General features: G+C 41.8%; 1 protein-coding gene across 2 annotated transcripts in view; it reads right to left on the bottom strand.

The window, feature by feature from the left end:
• gatad2ab (GATA zinc finger domain containing 2Ab) overlaps window positions 1–12777 on the bottom strand; it is a 39721-nt gene extending 26944 nt beyond the window's left edge. For both annotated transcript variants that reach the window (XM_080012686.1, XM_080012685.1), the window contains exon 1: window positions 12665–12777. The gene's annotated coding sequence lies outside the window, so the exon portion shown is untranslated. The remainder of the gene's footprint in view (window positions 1–12664) is intronic.
• Window positions 12778–13063: the final 286 nt, after the last annotated feature.

The following is a 13063-nucleotide window of genomic DNA, read 5'->3' on the forward strand; positions in this document are numbered from 1 at the left end:
CAAGTGTACAAAATATGTGTAACATATGAGTGAATATTGTGTCAGAGCACGCTTTTTCTTAAAATTATTAGAACGCTCAAGCTGAGAGCACACAGGCTCGAACTCCGGCAGTCACCAAAGCCCAGCGCTCCAACAGCTCGTTCTGCCGGAGCTCCATGCTCTGCGGACTATCGGAGTTTGACCCCACCCCAGTTTTTAACATTCACTACCAAATTGTCCCGGTTTTCACAATTAAAATAATAATATTATACTTGTTTTCAGCACTTACATATATGTCTATCATGTTCTGTCCCACTCTCACCATTACCTAACCCAATAAAGATAATAAAAACAATGCACCATGAAAGATAAGCGATGATGATGATAATAATAATAATAATATTTATAAAAGTCCCCCATATTGATGAAAAGACATATGCAGACATCTACAGTGACATGATGATGTGGCTCTCGGACCCGTTTTTCCACTGGAAAAGCAAACCAGCACTAGAACCAGCCCAGAAACAGCACTAGGTATGCGTCGGTGGAAAAGGGGGATATGGCCTGTGCTGGAACAACAACCCCAATCCATGGGGGGCTGCACCTCGCAACTTACAGGACCTAAAGGATCTGCTGCTAAAGTCTTGGAGCCAGATACCACAGGACACCTTCAGAGGTCTTGTGGAGTCCATGCCTCAATGGGTCACAGCTGTTTTGGCCGCACGTGGGGACCTACACAATATTATTGGTTGTAATATTGCGGTTGGACACACACACACACACACACACACACACACACACACACACACACACACACACACACACACACACACACACACACACACACACACACACACACACACACACACACACACACTATATTGAATCATTAAAATTTAAATAAATCCTAATATTGCATAACATGGGCATCTCTCCATGTCATGCCATTGAAACAGAGTTGGCTACCCATACCTTGCCATTGAAAATGACATGAGCGGGACAGATGCAAGAAAAACATGGCATCAACACATAAAGCTGTCAGGAGCAGAGATAGCGTAACACTGAGAGACAGCTCTGAATATTTGTAATGGCAGGAGACTGAAGAGACAGGCGGAAATAACAGGTAAAGAGAATCCACCATGTGAAGATGTTCTATTCTTTCTCTGGTCAGTTTCAATTAGAAAAAATTGGTGCCAGTCAACGTGTCTTGGAAGATTTCAATGTCCCGGAGATATAAGAGAGATTCCGCTCAAATATTATCTGTGTTTAAGCAGTCTATATAGAGAATGATAGCATCAAGGCATGTAGAAAAATAATATTTTTATTGAATATTAAAAATAAAATATGCCCCTTCAGTAAATGCCATTTAATTTTTTTCTTTTTTTACAAATATTACTTGAAATCAAATCATTTCTGTTTGTGAACAATAAGTAACAAGTGCAGCCGCTTTATTTAACATTTCACTAAAATAACATTTTGATCAAATCAAAAACAAAATAAATATGGCAAGTACATAATAAAGTTTGTGGTGTCCGTCTTCGTTGGGATGTCCCGTCGACATATTTTACACAATGAATATTTACCGTCAGCTTTGGGTCGGATCTTAAATATAAAAAAAAAAAAAATCGCCAAATTATAGATGGATGTGTCCCAACGATACATCATCTTTCTGCTTCTCCTCAGAGTTCTAGGTGCTGCGGCTCCGTGTGTATTGTGTGTACAAGCGCAGCCTCCGTGTCAATTACACACATTTTAGTATTTTTAGAACTTATTGTGCATAATCTCCAGGTGTGTTGCAATGACATTGCACTGCATATATGTATGAACGTATGTATATGACAAATAAACCTCTTGAATCTTGAACCTGTCCACGAGGGAGGGGGCAGGGCTTAATTCTATATCAACAAACGTGATTGGTCAGAGGTGAAGCTTTCAGATCAGCTTTAGATCGTCCAAACTGATTGGCTTCCTGTTGCAACTTGCCGAGTGTAGAAATGAACAAATCTGCACTTTGTTTTATCGGAATGATCCACCCAGCACTAATTCAAATGGTGCTTGGAGGGAATTATTTTCACCAGACATTATGACCGGAAAGATTTAAATGTGTCGGACTTCAACAGATTGTCCTGGTCAAAAACCGGCAATTACCAGCTCACGGAACTTTGGGGCTGGTTACACGTTTGTGTAGGGTCCTTCACGGACTGCGTGCATCCTCCCGCGAAGAGCACTAAGCGTTTACAGTTGCCGCATTGTCCATTGCAGTATTCTCAGAAACCATTGGTGGCAGTAGAGAGAAAGTACTGCGTGAAGAAGAACGCTTAACAGCAAACATAGCTGCATGCAGGGTATTGGAGCTTGTTTATGCCGAGAAGGAGGAATTGCTGTTCATGGTGGTTAAACCAACAAGAGTCACAAAAGTAGATGGTATGTCCGCCTGTTCCATGCAGAGGGAGAGGGAGAGGCCCGATGTCTGAACCACTGTCCTGCTCAGCATTCTATTACAGAGGACTACTTACTGAACTATGGAACAGAGTCACAATGTGTTATTATTCTCCCTCATTGCAAGATCTTCAAAAAATAAATGAAGTCACAAAATGTAGCAGGTGCGTGATAAAGCGCCATCGTACCAATAGCCGATTACATAATTTGCACTAACCAGGCTTAAGGAAGCTTATATTCTATCATTGTTGGACAATTAGTCTTGACCAAAAGTAACATGTCTCACAACACAAGTAAAAACCCCCTCTTGACTAGATAGGAATAAACCAGATTTAAAAGAACATAAAGTCTTGTCAATACAGGCAGGCAGTCAACCAAGAATAGTTCCTGAATCAATCAGTGCTAGTGGCATTCCTGACAGTTCCAGTGCTGCACCAGCTCCTTCCATCAAGTCTGGAAAATGCAACTGACACACCAATCTCTCCACTAAGTCTAGCTTGTTCATTGATGCTCCAGTGGGAACTGCTACAAATGAGCTGTGAATGAGCTCCAGAAAACATGGAGAGGTAGTGCTGTTCTAGAAAAAGTATGCTCTTTCACCTATGAACAAAGACAATTAAGTGGACCTGCTTCATGTTGCTGGATCAGCACCCTATGCTGAGCAAGGCTTCATACTAGAGTAGCACTAGTGACGCATCCATTCCACTCTGTGAAATGCTTCAAATCCGAGCTGACAATCAGCTCCATTTCACAGGAAGAGGGTGGCATTGACCAGTGTCAGGGTTTTTGCAAAAAGGCGACAAACGGAAAATGATGAATTTATTTAGAATAACATTTTCATCTCTACAGTGAACCCAAAAGCTATTTGACCGAGCCTGTTAAATAGCTAGAATTATAGCACCGTGCTCCGGCGGGTTATCTTCCAAAAAAACAGGAGCCTTTCTGTGTGGAGTTTGCATGTTCTCCCCGTGTTCACATGGGGTTTCCTCCACCTCACGTCAGTAAGGACCCCCACCAAAAACATGCACCCATCATCGTCTGACCAGCGATGGACACTTATCATCTGGTCCCCGGGCGCGTCCACGTATGCTGCCCACTGCTCCTGGCTGTGCCCCCAGAGGAAGGACAAGCCAGGATGGGTTAAAAGCAGAGGAGCCATTTCACCGGCCACCATTAAGCATGTGCATGTGTGTGTGTGTGCAAGCATGTGTTGTGGAGTGTCGTGTGACAAATAAAGACTGTTTCTTCTTCTTCTTCTTTCAACAGCGCTGAACTTACCAGAAACATTACATCAATGCCAAGATACAGAGCTAACAGACATTTATAACAATCAATTGGTTTAATGCCGTTGATATACTGAGCATGTAGGTAGTCCAAAATTGCAGTCGGTCGCGAACCTCCCCAACTCTTACCCTTAACACGTTGGCTCTATCTTTATTATTTTTTACATGGCTCTTAATTATTCCTCGGAAAACTAAGAGCAGAATGAATCAGAATCAGAATTACAAGCACAGAGAGGAGATAGATCTTGTGATTCGCAATCCGTGCATAATCTCTTAAAAGAATATTATGGAAGACTAGATCCCCTAATTTCCTCTGGAATAATAACGCCTAGGGCAGAGCACATCTTCCAGTGAAAGAGGATGGAAGAATAAAAACAGTTACAAATTTCAGCCATAGACCAGTCATGTCTGAACACAAAAAGAAGGCAAAAATGTAAAATTATTTTTTATTTCATTAACATTAATTAGAGTTGTGTGACAAGGTGATCTTGCCTGAAAACAGACGAAAATCCCTCCACCTGAATTGGCACTACAGATTTTATTCTCTGTGAGTCTCCCACAGCGGCCACCAGTTTATAGAAAAGAAGCAGATCAATGGCAAAGGCTCGTTCCCTCAGGTAGCATGCAAGCCTCTCCTCTGCTGCACTGTAATGATCTCCCTACGGGGACCGGACTCAGCCAGCCAACGCATTAACAGCCATTTTAAAACAGGCAGAAGCTTTTCAACATACACACTTTGGGTTCAATGAAGTAGGAAACAGCTATAAACAAACACACACACACACACACACACACACACACACACACACACACACACACACACACACACACACACACACACACACACACACACACACACACACACACACACACACACACACACACACACGTCTATATTGAGCACGGACCATTGATATACTGAATCATTAAAATATAAATGAATACCTAATGTTTTACTTAATTATTAGCATGACAGACTTCTGTGTCTTTGTTTCTCGTAGGAGTGACGTAATTTAGTGGGGAGAGGAAAAAAAATCTTCTACCTATCCAGATCTGTGCTCACCAGGCCAAGGGTGGGGGAGGGGACCCAGCTGACGAGGTGCCATAGTTGGGGGAGGGGTGTGTGGGGCAAGCTGAGCCATAATTAAACTGTACCCAACTGAAAGAAATATTCTCGTCTTTTTCCTCTCACTCTTTCAATCGACTTACTTCTTCCCTTCCCCTCTACACCTCCCTCCTTGGCTCATTAGCCATCTTGTTCCCTCTACTCCTTCCTCTCTTACTTGCTCATCTGCCCCCACCTCTTGCCTTTCCTTCTTCTGCTGTTGTCTGGGCCGACCTGGAGAGTGTGCCCCTACTGGCTGTGTCCTGAATGCCAAGGGTTAAGCCCCTGCCATTTTAACGCCACTGACAGATCAGACCATTAGGGTGTTACCTAACAAAATGGAAGCCTTTAACCCTGACTCTGCCAGACGACCTGTTTTTGTGTGCGCACGCACCTATTCTCTGCTAACTGTGTGAGGACAACACAAGCAAGCCCAGGAAATGCAAGCAAGACTTGTGCACGTGAACACATAGGAATGCATACACACACGGCCAGACGACCACATAAAAGATAATAATTTAAAAAGCTCAAACGGAAGCCGACACATTCTCACCGCTGCATGCTTGTCCAAAGCTATATCAAACCAATATGCAGATAAGTAAGCAGGGGAGCCTCTCAGCCCAACAAGTAATCAAGTATTCTGCAACAGACACACGTCTTAAGACTAATGGCACATTCAATCTTTTCTCAATCTGTAATCTGATTGCAACGATCATAACGTTTTATGAGCACATTTCAGAGGAAACAAGTTGGAATAAAATTAGCAACAATTCACTGACCAGCACTACCAACCGTATAGCTCATAGACAACATAGATTTCCCAAATGACACATTGCTGAAAGCCTGACTCATCCTAACCCATCACATCTTAGTATTCACAGCCTTTATAAAAAAGGACCCAGATGTTGAGCCCAGTAAAATCAAGCGTCAGTCGTTGTCTTCTTCAGCCTTTAATACCACAATCAGTATACATGCTTTCAACCATAAACATTTATTGTATATTTGACAAGGATAATGGCCAAATTATTTCAGATTGCTTCCGTTCACATAAATTGTTTTAAACCAGTAGCCCAAAACCGCATATTGACTTGGAGGCCACAACACACGCAGAGTCCTATCAGATTCCATTTCTTGGAAATGGACAGTAAAAGCAAAAGCCCAGAGAAGAGACAAAGGAGTACAGTTTAACAGAGCAGCTAAGGAGCAGCTGAGCAATGCTGAAGAACACAACAGGGTGAAATAGGTCAGGCAACCATCCATGTCCGTGGGAAATCCATACAGAACCATATGTATAGTTTCGTCACCACAATATAAATTTTGCCTATGACTTCATAACTTATGGATGATGGTTTAAATTACGTTTTAACAACAACCCTTTAGCACGCTGCCATTTTTAAAACAATGTTTAAATAGAGCAAATCAATCCAGACAAAATAAGATGCAAAAACAAGGTCATCCAAAAAGGACAGTGGTGAACAGACAGAAATAATAATAATGGTGGGGGTATGATATGATCCCTTGTCCGGATATGGGGCAGGTACTGGATTTGACCACAGATTACTAACTAGCATTGGTTATGAAGGTCACCGATAATTTGGTATGACGCCCTGTGCAAAGATATAGAAAAAAAACTCAGTACTAGTGTTTGTGCAGTATCGGTGGATTTGAGTTGGTACATTTCTGCTGTATGACTGACCACAAGCAATGACGCCTAAAAAAGCTGCAGTACTAGCTAACATGAAAACAACAAGAGGCTACGTTACCAACACAAGAAACTAACAAATGAACAGATCATACTGTAAAATGAGTGCAGTTAAATGCTGCTACAGCTAAATGGAAGACTGTCCGTAACGAAAAGCAGCAAGAGCCATGTGTGGATAGATTTTGCTGTTTGCAGACTGCTCAAAAACCAGTCTGCAAACGCTTCCACTAAAGGAGAGGCACATTATAACTAGTCCAGCACCTGAAAGTGCAGCAACTACCATTTTAGAGTTCAGGTGAGAGTAAGTTTCAATTCATGTTATTATCTCAAAGTGTTCTTACCCTGAAATACATACATCCCTTACTTTTGATGGTATCTGGTATATGCTAGTCCTAAATGTGGCAATTGTGTAGCAAACTATGTTCAATACTATGTTCAATTGTGCTGGCCAAGTGAGAAAACCAAGTCTGACCAATAAAACAGCTCTGAACAATCAGGATGATACAATGAACCATGTTTTAACCTAGACAATGAAGAGTTTGCATTTGTATTAACAATCAAATTTCAGACTAATGGACTGTCAGTGCATTGTCAGTCACAGCAATTGCTGGTTTACGATTCTATCGGGAAGGGGTGAATAGAATGTTAGGTGGCAAATGCAGTCTCCTCGTTACAGAAGTGAAGGATTTATTAATTACAAGTAAAGTATTTATACATAATATCCAGTGTTTACTTAATTAAGTCCCATAGCAATGTAAAGCAGCGGGGAGACGTGCGTGACGCAGCACGGGACAGGGTTTAATTTTGTACCGGGACGGAACAGTCCCTTAACTCAGTTGTTTCTTATTGTGTTTACACATTTTGTGTCAAACAAGTAGAAAACAAATGAAAATAAATAGATCTAAAATAAAAACACAGGAAAACTGGCACAGATTCAGGAACCAGTACGCGCACATGGCACACTGCATTCTGTTACCTCTTTTCAACTGCGGACATTGGCACGTAAATAGACAGGAGGGTCTCAAAAAAAACCCGGGTGCTATGAAAGTGATGAAAGATACCCCCAACTCGGCCAGCACGCATGGGGGCTCAGGCGCACCCCTGCCTCCGCCCGGTCCGTCGGGCGTATAATTACTCATTTATATATTCATAATTATTGCCTAGTTTATTTAGTTCGGGATTTATTCCATAGGCATTTATCTTTTTTATGCATGCTACTTCCACATACATGATCTGTCGCTCTCTCTGGCGCAGGGGGTGTGAACTGGGACCACACCGGGTGACTTCTGTGGGACTGTCCCTTGCCCTATCTATTCTGGCATTATCATGGGATGTGTGAAGGGAGGAAATATTCCCGAAAGTAGCTGCATGTGTGAATAGTGAAACTCACTAGTGGTTAGGGATGTAACAATACCAAATTTCACAGTACGATACTGTCTACCAAAATAAAACAGTATTTCACGGTATCAACCCCCCCCCCCGGTCTTCTGTATATTCAATTAATAAATAGTCCATATTAAAAAACAAAAACACATAGTAAAGCCTGACATGGCGCAGCACGTTTAGGCGCTTGTCGGAGCTCTGCTACCTTGCTTTACACCTGTTCCCATGCGTGTGTAACGTAAAGCACCTTGTCATAAAATATTGCCGTAAAAGCAGTTCTGCCCCTGATTTGCGAACGCAGGTGGGTGTGGGTGTGTGTGTGTGTGTGTGTGTGTGTGTGTGTGTGTGTAGGCACTCCATGGCGGCCCTTGACAAAATAACTCATTGGATGGATTATTAAAAAAATGTGCCCGCCTGCTACCACGCATCGGCAACATGAGGGGAGGGTGAATTCAAGTTTACATCTTCAATTTTGCAACATAAATCTCCCTCCACCCACCCTCTCTGTGATCAGTTTCAGAACGCGGTGTACTGCACTTACAAGGTACACCGTTTCAATGCAAATTTTTCCTGGCGGATTAAAAGAAATAGAGAAATTGTCAATAAAAATAATCATCCCATGTGCTCGTCCCATCATTACAGGGATTCATCTCAAACAAACAACAAACATCTCAAAACAAATATTCATGAACCTTTCTTCACTACCAATACCACCACTTCTTAATCCAGACAGCTAACTCTTTCAAGTCAATATAAAGATTTAGCGCAATTTCTGCCTTTTGACTTTTTAACTCTAGACCATGAAAAACAAAAGAATCATTTTTCCAAAGACAATATTCTTGAGTGAAGTCAGTCTTTGAGAATTTATTTTGGGCACCACATTACAGAAGCTGAGTGCTGATGTATCAAGTTATCCAAAATAATAATTACAACTTGGATAACTCACGTTAAAACATCACTACAAATATCAATTAATACTAGAGTTTATTTTTCCCCCCTCCCATCCCCACTTCTTGTGCATTGACGTAAAAAAAAATAAAAAATAAAAAAATATATTTAAAAAAATTAAAAAAATGAAAAGAAACAAAAAAATAGAAAAAACACTTTAGACATATGACCTACTCTGTGACAGGTGGTCATCTAAATCTGGAATATCAGAGGATACAATTTATTGGTCGAGTCTCAGCCCATTTTGAAAGAAAACAATGTCACAACACACAAAATAGGTTAAACAAGGAAACCTCGATGTAGCCCTAAGACTTAACTGTGCACACCGCTGTGAAGTGCAGGCATTAACACGTATGAAAGTGTCCATTCTTTTGCGGTAGAGTGGCGGATTTTAAGGAGTTTAGCTTCATTACCTGAAAGTATATGTATAAAGTATATATAACTTACATTTGCTATCCAACACAGGTTAGACCAACTACGGTGCTGGCTACAATTTGGTAAGTCAATAAGAAGTCCAACAGGGTAAACAAGAAATGTTTCAGTCAGTCAAACATTGAAGGAATCCTCACCTCCACTAAGAAGCCCAAGGCCCTGAGGGTGGGACCTGTGGGTAGTTTAACTACTGTCCTCTGGAATTCAATGTGCTGCAAAGAAGGCTGACTGGGACAAGCCAAGAAAATAATTGCACAGCCTGAAAAACCAAACCGATCACTTGTTCCATCTGTCAATCCAATGGACAAGACGTCCCAATATCTCCAATGCTTCCAAAATTTATGAATGCCCTAAAAAGTGAAAATCAGTATAATATACACCATTTGTGAAGCAACTAGTATTTGCTGTTCAACAGCAATTCCTTAGAAAAATAACAAAAAGCTACATAATGGAATGCACGACACCTTAATTAAGACGCTGACAATACATCAAATAATAGAATAACAAAGATGAACCAACATAATAACATTTCCAGGAAATTCAATGAACTAATATTGTAATTGAGGGTTAATTTGGAACCCGTGTTTGAGTGAATAAACTTTTTTTGCACTCAATTTTAATATCCAACGTATAAAGTGGATGATTACAACTAGGTGTCCATGAGTGCACAACACCGATCACCCGCGCGCACACACACACACACACACACACACACACACACACACACACACACACACACACACACACACACACACACACACACACACACACACACACACACACACACACACACACACACACACACACACACACACGTTATGGCTGCATTGTGACTGGAAGCAGTAACATTGCCGGAACAAGCACGTTCCAAGCAAAATTATTTGCTTTTGGGAAGAAGAAAACATTTGGAAAAATGGAGAGTTGCAAACTGAAAAAAGTCCAGTTTCTACAGAGACAGGTCTTTTTATTCTAAAATTTAATTATTTTTCTTCTAAAAAAGCCACTCGGACCCTAGGCGTGTCTTTCACAGTTAGGCATGCGGTGCGGGGACATCGGGCACAATCGTTTCGCTTGCTGGCCGGCTGCACCAGAGTGCGGAGCTGGAGGGAGCGAGTGGACAGGGAGATGTATAACTGGTGGAGAACGTTCCTTCTCTGGAGGCAGAGAGTGTAGGACAGCTTGAAAATGATCACACTGATTTCATATCTTTGGGTTAGGGTTATTGTGTCCAACAACGTGGGCTCTGTCCCGACTCTGTCAGTGGGGGGGAACAGAGTCTGTCCGAGAGGGGCGGGGAGACAGGTTGGTGGAAACCAAAGCGCTGGTCTCTGAGCCAGGAAAAAGAACAACACTGATTCGGAACGTCTGTTGCTGACAAAGATTGTCTAAATGATCGCATCTACACTGGAACGGACTGGACTGTCCCTTGCGCCATCTTTTCTAGCATTATCGTGGCATGTGTGAAAAGGCACAAGATGGAAATATTCTGGAATGTAGCTGCATGTGTGAATAGTGAAACTCACTAGTGGTGCCGGAAAGGTTATCCCTGTAATTTACCGGGAACTAAGCGTGAAAGAGGCTTTGGTTTCAGTGCCCATTCTGGCTGAAAATAACTTTTTAACTGGTTAGGTTACGCTCAACCTCCTTCTCCTGCATTTCCTGTTAACCTTTTCAAATCACAAAGAGTCGCAGCATCGCCATCGCACATCAACATCAGGAGGGTTTCGTAGTGGCACAAATCCTCGAGCCATCATAAGATGCAAGAAGCTCATCAATAACCCATGATGCCCAATGAATGTATGCGTGGTCTGAAAGGGGCGCTTTTGTTGGCTTGGGAAGGAATGGGAACACTGTTCAGACGCACTTTCATGCATTAAAGAATCACATCCAACCATCTGAAATAAGAGTGACTGAAAAGGAGATGGGATCCTTTGTTTTTTTGTTTTTTTAAGAGACAATTGCAGATGTAGAGTGACGCCATGCTGTCAAGCTGGCACCATGACAGCAGAACCTTCAAGACAGAAATAAAAATCTGAGCTTTTCACTTACGAAAAGGAGACAAGGTGAGTGTGAAGTTGTTGTGCGGGGGCGACGCCTGCGCAGGCCACAGCGTCCACCATGACACCTCCTTAAAAGGCCTTTCATGGTGGACCTAGACTGCCAAAGTTCAGACACCCAGGTCTGGTCAAGCTACGTGCGTATCGGTCCAAAGCCAAAAATGAATAACGAGAATAAGAAACACAGAACCACATACGTTTAGATTAGGTGATGTAGCTTTACATTTAGGACACCCTTAACACCCACGTTACATTGTTATTACCATCATGAATACACAGTATACCAATATATGTACATGTTCTTTTACATATGTACGACACTAGCAATCTCTTATTTTTGGCTAACTGCGAATTGTAGGTACAGAGGTTTATTGTTCTTTTTGAGATTGTTCTAAGTTGTCGTTTTTTAGGTGTATTGTATATTGCCAATGTTTACATTTCGTAGTTAATTTTAGGTTTATTTTTATATTGCCAATTATAAACACACACACACACACACACACACACACACACACATATATACATACAAATATGAGTATACACACACACACATTATGTAATTGCGTATTTAGTCTGTTTTTTATTCTTATGACTTATTATAATTACCTATTGACTACCTATCCATCTATCTTGTGCTATCCTGGCTGTCTCACATGAACCTGCCCAGCTGTCCAGTTTTAAAAGCCAAAAATCTCATTAACATTTTACATTAAGCATTTAGGGAAAGTAACAGTTAACAGGCACATATGAAGTTATTACGGATGCCTGTGTCGTGACATACGCACCGCGAAATACGAAACGACGGAGCTTTTTTTCTTCTTCTTCCTGCCGCATCTATCAAATAGCGATACACAACAATGCGATCAATCCAGTGAGTGTTAACGAGCTAGCCGGGCTAGCCTGCAAACATTGAGCTAACGGCTAGCTGCCAGAACACTGATCAACGGACCACATACCCAAGATAAAATATAGAAACTTAACCATGTACTCAAAGCGAAACAAAAAGTTTCCATTTCGATCGCTCAACGAATGGAAGGAAATAATTCCGCTTCTCTGTGGCAAAGTCTTGACAATAAGAGGAAAAGTACTGTAATAGTTTGACTTTTTTTTTTTTTCTTGGAAGTCTGCACTCTCAATACGTTACCTTGATCGTTAGCCGCTAGCAGAATGCTACCAATGCTATCAAAATGCTAGGCTAGCCGACCTAGCTAACGTCGACATAAGAGGGGAGAGGAAAAAAAAAAAAAAAAAAAAAAAACTTCCCGTCGTCGCCTTAATTAAATTCATGATTAGCGGTGATGTTGTGTCTTTCTGCCGCCTAAGTACGCTGACTTACGGTGTAGTGGAGCAGCCTGACCGCCTCGCCCGAGTTTTCCAGTTGTTTTCGGTGTAGTATTTCTCTCTCCACAGCGGCGATTCGGTGTAAGAATCCCGGGGATCCCCTCTGCTCTGTCCGCTGCCAGATAATGAGCCCGACTCGCATGCGGCGTCATGCTGCGTTCGTGTACAATGGGAATTTTCGACGTTTCGGACATCCCGAACTCGGCGAAAGGAAATGGTGCGTTCAAATCCCTCCGAACGACAAACAGTCACGCCTCATAAATACAGTAAACGTATTGTCAACTGCGATGTGACTCGTACATCTAAGCAACTTTAAAAACAAAAATCGGTAGAAGGACGAGTTTTTTCCCCCACTCAAGACAATATGAACCGATGCTCGGAATAATCTGCATCA

Source organism: Zeus faber (genome assembly GCF_960531495.2).
Source record: "Zeus faber genome assembly, chromosome: 1".
NCBI lineage: Eukaryota > Metazoa > Chordata > Actinopteri > Zeiformes > Zeidae > Zeus > Zeus faber.